At 53.0% G+C, this 6,065-nt stretch overlaps 1 pseudogene; it reads left to right on the top strand.

Moving 5' to 3' along the window:
* Nucleotides 1-3,799: 3,799 nt before the first annotated feature.
* Nucleotides 3,800-4,166, top strand: LOC147703610 (Nuclear RNase P; annotated as a pseudogene).
* The last annotated feature ends 1,899 nt before the right edge of the window (nucleotides 4,167-6,065 follow it).

Raw genomic sequence — 6,065 nt, 5'->3', positions numbered from 1 at the left:
ATCCCGAACTGAAACTGACATTCGCTGCAGAGGGTCGAGATGGGCAATAAGGAAAACGTTTATAAAGTATAGGTTTCCTAAGGTATGACAGCACACAAAAATAGGATGCTTCAAAATATTGGATGGCATGTATACTTTGATTTAATCACAGAGTTATTCAGAAATTGTAATAATCAATGAAGGAAGACTGCAGATAGACACTGAAAACAGACTACCCCATGTAGAGCTCTTGGGCGGGTTGTAATAGACAATGAATTATGATTTCAGAGTGCTGAGGTGTTGAGGTTCTAAAAGAAGAAAACTGGAGGCAGCATGGTGGGGCTGTCAGGGTTTGTGGCGCACGAAGAGAGCAGAAGTCAGTGTGTACAGCTCGAGCGGTGAACGCGTCACTACCCTAAATTTCCAAATAAACGGAGGCTTGTAAACGACTCAATTTAGATCAATAACATGTAAATTTATGTCGAGTGCTATCCTGAAACGTTATGGCTCGTGTCTGTGGCTTAACATTGGTCACCGGAGCGTGGACGCTTGGCAGCAATGCTTAGAACATGTGTGCCCCTTTAAAGCAAATTACGTCACGAAGCGTTAACGACCCACAAACCATTTAACAGTGCTTCAGAGAATCAGGCCTGGTGACGTAATATGAGCTTTCCTGCCTGCTGTGATGGCACGGTGTCCACTGCGGTCCTTGATTCAATTATTCCATGAACTCAATGCCTGGAGGTGCCACAGACAGTGCAGTGACAGCCAGGCCTGGCATGCCCTCTGCAGCGGCCAGCGACGCCTCGGCACCCCCTGAGGAGTCTGTCAGGCAACAGTTGCCACTGCTGTGGGTGGCTAGAAAGCCCCCATGACAGCACGTGGAGGGGGTGAGACAGACGGCGGGCAGGGGAGGGGGCGGAGCGGGGAGAGGGGAGAGGTGCGACACGAGAGTAGGAGGAGGAGGGGGGAGGAGAGTAGGGGAGGCACGGCCTAGCGGCCGTGCAATCAAGAAGTGAGGGGGCGGAGAAATGCGACACGGCGGGCAGGGGAGGGGGCGGAGCGGGTAAAAAAATAAACAAACAAGACAGAGGGAAGAGAGAGAAGGGGAGGGGGGAGGAGAAATGCGACACGGCGGGCAGGGGAGGGGGCGGAGCGGGTAAAACAAGACGGAGTGAAGAGAGATAAGGGGAGGGAGGGAACTGATGTGCACGCGCTTTTAAGCTCAATGCGCATGCGCATTGAGCTTAAAAGTCACGGGCACTGCAAGGAATCGCCACGATTCCTTGCAAGTTGGTTCAAGAGTGGATAAGCCCCCATAGTCTCGCAAGCTCGATGCGCATGCGCATCGACAGGCGAGACCTAAAAAACTGACCCTTTCCGCACTAGTCAGAATTTTAATATAAAAGTGAGGTTTCCATAAGTAAACCACAGAGGGGCTCGGAACATTCAGAAAATGCGTGTACGGTAGTTAGAAAGAGGGACATCGTGAGATGCAAAGAGACAAATGCAGGTCATTTGTGACAAGCGAGTGACTTCCTCCAGGGCCGCAATGGGAACCAAAACTGGCCTTGGCAAAGAGCTCGGCCAGCCCCCCCTGGGAGCGGCCGAGCTGTTTTCCAGGGCCGGTATCGGCCGATTTTGTAACAGGTGCCGATTTTGCAGCTATACTGCAATAACGGCCATGTAACAAAAACGGCCCCCAGGGGACCAAAATCGGCCCCCACCCTAGCGGCCCACCGGGGAAACGCCCCGTGCCCGCTACAGCCAGTCCGGCCCCGACTTCCTCGTTGACGGAATGGGGGTGGGGGAGGCATTGGGCACAGTGGGTTGTGTGTGGGCTCTCCAGTGACGCACAGAAAACCAGTAAGCGGATGTGGTACTACTGCCAGAGCTACCAGCTTTGAAAATGGGGAACAACGTTCATGTCTCGGCGTCAGCTCAACATCTTGTGATTCTGGGCAAATCACTTAATCTCCCCGTGCCTGAAAAAACATAATGTGACACAGCGACGCAACTAGAGTCAAATTTCGGGGGTTGGGGGGCGAAGAAAAAATTTCGGGGGAGGGGCTGATTCTTCAAGCAAAAGGCAAGGAGGAGCTGCAGGGGCTCTAAGCAGGGGGGCATCTATTCTTCATTAACAAGCAAATGGTCTTTAAAAGACCTTTGAAGTACTCGGGTGCTGCTGTGTGTTTGTGCCCGGGAAGCTGTCTCATCACGGGCTGCCACACACGAGGGGGGGAGGCTGGCGGGCTGAAGCCCTTTGAGTCCAGTAGGCTTTAGGTGCCTGATGTGACTTGGTGTAATGCAACTGGTGCACATGTAAAACGCTCAAATCCCTTCGGATCGGGCCACGCTATATAATACTGCAAAAAGGCACCGCCTTGCTGTGCAAAATGTAGTGATGTGCCCGACACTCCCATAACTTTAAGACATTCAAAGTTTTTTGGCTGGCAGGACACAGTCCAAAAATAATTTTAATTGCAAAGGATGCGCAGCCTGACGATCACAATGTGGATTATTTCTTTTTTTCTTTCTCCAACCGAGGATACCTGTGCTGTGGGATTAAAGCATGCTAATGAAATATGTTCTAAAAAAAAATCAAATCAACTGTATTCCGGTTGTCCTATGAACTGTTAGTCAGCAAGTCCTTGATATGGCTAAGGCCACGCAGCTGTGATCCTGGTGATGGGAAGTGTGATGAGGTAAACATTCTTTTCAAGTGCTTTATGAAAGTAGATCTTGTAGGTCTCAGTAATGTTCAAGCCTCAAATTAGTTTCTTACTTACTGAAAATGGAACTGATACATTCCCCAGTAACTGTAGAGGAGACTGGTGTCTAGTGTGTTATTTGCGGGATGCATGCTAATTGTGGGGTGAGGGGGTCTTGTTGCCCTGAGGTGTCTATGCGGCTGCCCGAGGCCACGCAGTGGCCATCAGGAGGGCGGCCCCTTAGACACCGAGGGCTTCCCCCACGCCCCTCTCTAGCCTCTCTCCTCCCCCGGGCAGGCGGAGCCCCGAGGGGAACTAGGAGGAGCTGAGTGGGCATGTCCGGTGCGGCAGGCAGGGCGAGGGGTACTTAAGCACCCCTCGCCATTTTCCCTGCCTCTTCGCCGCACCGGACTCATCGTAGTGTCCTCGCGGGGTGACACACATTTTGGTCTGGCGTCGGGTGTACTCCGGTGAGTGTGGGCACTATGCCTAGGTCTCGCCCCCCCTTCCTGCCGGTGGCTCCGTGTGAGAGTCGGGTCGCTCTGGTCTGCTGGGAAGGGTTTGGGGCAGGGAGGTCCACCGGGGGTGTTGTTGTGCAGCTAGAGAATACAGTGGCCTCGTGCGCGGGTAACTGGTTCACGTTTGTCTGGCTTGGGTGAGCATGATGTGGCATTTAAACGGGTTTCTGATTGATTCTCGGACACCGCATGAGAGATTTATAAGCTATATATGAAAGCGCTCACAATTTTATTGGCTTTAATGTGCTATTCGCCGAGTATAGTCCACAGTTGACGGAACTTCGAGATATACTCTATTGATAAGGAGCGTGTCGTTTGTCCTTGCTGGTTGAAGTCCACCTCCGCTCGTTTGTCAATGCAATAGCGGGCTTGTGATATTACAGCCTGTTCAGTTTTAGTGCATTGGTGCTACAAAACTTGGTGGTATAATGAAGTGCTCAAGGCATTGCTTCAGGTCTCTCAGTGGCTATCCCGGGTAAGGAGCGGGTGTTATGCCCGAGTATGAACATGTGTATTTTGAGCACCGGGGCCCGGTGCGCCATTTGCAAAAGGGGAACTAATAGGCTTGCTGTTCTTGGGTTGTCTTCGTTATGCGGGGGAAGTTCAGCATTGAGGTCACAAGCAGAGGTGCGCCTGCCACTCAAGTACCTTGGGGAAGGTCTGAGACAAGAGCCGGTAATTGCCCCAGCAGGACATCCATTGAAAAGGGGAGCGCTCCCAGAGACGCGGAGCCCAAAAGGGGTGGCCGGAGAAGCGTGACCGTGTGTCCGGCGCTCGCTGTTGCTTAACCCCCTCTGGGCATTTGAAGTGGTTCACGGCGGGCTCCCCACTGGTTGCCTTTTCGCATGTCTTGCTATTTTCTGTTTATTTGTGTTAAGGTGACCTGGAATGTTTCAAGCGCCTCCCCCCCCCCCCCCTCCCGTTTTGAGGACAGGAAGCTAAGCTCGATTGTGATGCACGACTTTATTACTCTGCCGACGGGGACAGTCTTTCAGCAATAGGATTGGTTGTGCGGGCTAAATTGTCGAAATTGTGGGGGGGGTACACTTTGATTATATTCTTGTACTGCGGAGCCAGGACGCAGGCCTGAGATGGAGCCTTGGGCTTGATTCATTCTTCACAGCTTGTTTAGGTTCGGCTGAGGGTGGCAGGCCAGAAGGGGATCGAGTAGGCTTGCGTTTTTTTTGTGTTTTCAGTATCGCGCTCATTATTTCCCCTCACAGTACGTTGCTTCCTTGCCTTCGGTACGGAGCAACGAGCCCTGGTTGCCTTTTTGAATGTCTTGGGATTTTCTGTGGTTATTGTTTTATGTTAACTGGAAGGTTTCAAGCTCCCCCCGGAGCCAGGACGCAGGACAGAGATGGGGCCTTGGATTTCTATCGGCTTTCACATCTTGTTTAGGCGGCTCAGGGTGGCAGGCCCTGGTCCTTGTCAGTAACAAGTATGCCCAGTGTTAGGAATTCACACTTCGTTCCCAACTACGCGGTTCTTTGACACATGAACTCCGATCATCTCAAATGAATAATTCTTATAATTGGGCCTTGGGGTGGGAGCGTGAGATGGCCTTCATCTTCGGCATGTCGCATGTGGTGCTCTGCAGCCCGGCTGGTTTCCCGGTTCGCGATCTCCGTTGTCCGGAGGCTGGCGGGGGCTCAAGCGTTTTTGATCGGAGGGGCTGTGGGCTTCGTTACCATAGGGGCTACGTCAGGGGGGCGGCTGGCCATTCTCCGTGTTCGCGCGCCTAGGTATGGTCCTCCCCGGTTTAGCTCGAGGGTTAGGCGGGCATGGGCATACGGCCATGCCCCTGGGTTAAGTTTTCAGCACGTCTGCGGCGGACTCAGCTGCTGAACCGTCAGTTTGGCGGGTTGGCTCCATATTGCGCGGCCATGGATTCATAGGAAGACATGAAGGGTTCGGTTCACTCAGTGGGTGCCCCGCCCTCATGCTAACCGTAGCTTAATTTAGTTACCTTCTGGTCCCGGTTTTTTATTGCAGCCTTACTTCTGCCTGAGGTCGATATCACCACAGGGTTTTTATAATAGTATGCTTGTATTGTTCGGCGCACGTGGGCCATGGCGTCCGTTTGCGGCCATTTTAGTTTGGCGGGATGTCCGGCGCAGTTGGGTAATGGCGCACGGCGCTTCGTTTCCTACTATGGTGGGGGACATGTTGGTCGATTTGTTTCATATGTGATTTGAATGCACTTTCACTGGCTGATGACTTGTGGAGTCGCCGTTTGCCCCCCTTTTGTCAGACTGCTGTCGCGTGGGCCATATGTGTCCGGACACTGTACTCGGTTCAGGGTGCACGGATCTGACTTGCACCGCGCAACTCGGATATCACCGGGAGCGGAGAGAGACGCTTTCGCTCTTGAGATTCTGGCCAGCCTTTGCTGACGGTGTGCTGGTCTTTGTGCCATGTTCTGCGATTTCGCCCTGTGCCAACTTTCCGTTGCTCCCCCACTATTCAAGAAGCGGCGTCCAGCCCTCGCAACCCACGACTTACCCCCCCCCCCCTTTTTGTCCTGTGGCCTTCTCGCAGGGCTCGAGGTTTGTCTTATCCCAAGACATACGGCCTGATCCGGGGTGGGGTGGGGGGGTACTTTTTCGGATGCACACATGGGTCCATGGTTAATTTCATGCTAGGCCCGGCCCCTTGCAGCCAAAGGAATGATTAGTACGCACGGCAGAGCGAGGGCCTTCATGCAGCAATCTCTGGTTCCCCGAGCGGGGGGGAAAGCGTAGGCAACCTAGCACGGCGCAGGTGATGCCCCCGTGTCAGGTCATCGACCTTGGGCTCCACGAAGTTATTGGTATTATTTTAGAACCGGAACATCTGATTTGGTTAAAGCAGAGCT

This window comes from Lissotriton vulgaris, chromosome 7 (genome assembly GCF_964263255.1).
Source record: "Lissotriton vulgaris chromosome 7, aLisVul1.2, whole genome shotgun sequence".
Lineage (NCBI taxonomy): Eukaryota > Metazoa > Chordata > Amphibia > Caudata > Salamandridae > Lissotriton > Lissotriton vulgaris.
This window is presented reverse-complemented; position numbering and strand designations above follow the sequence as displayed.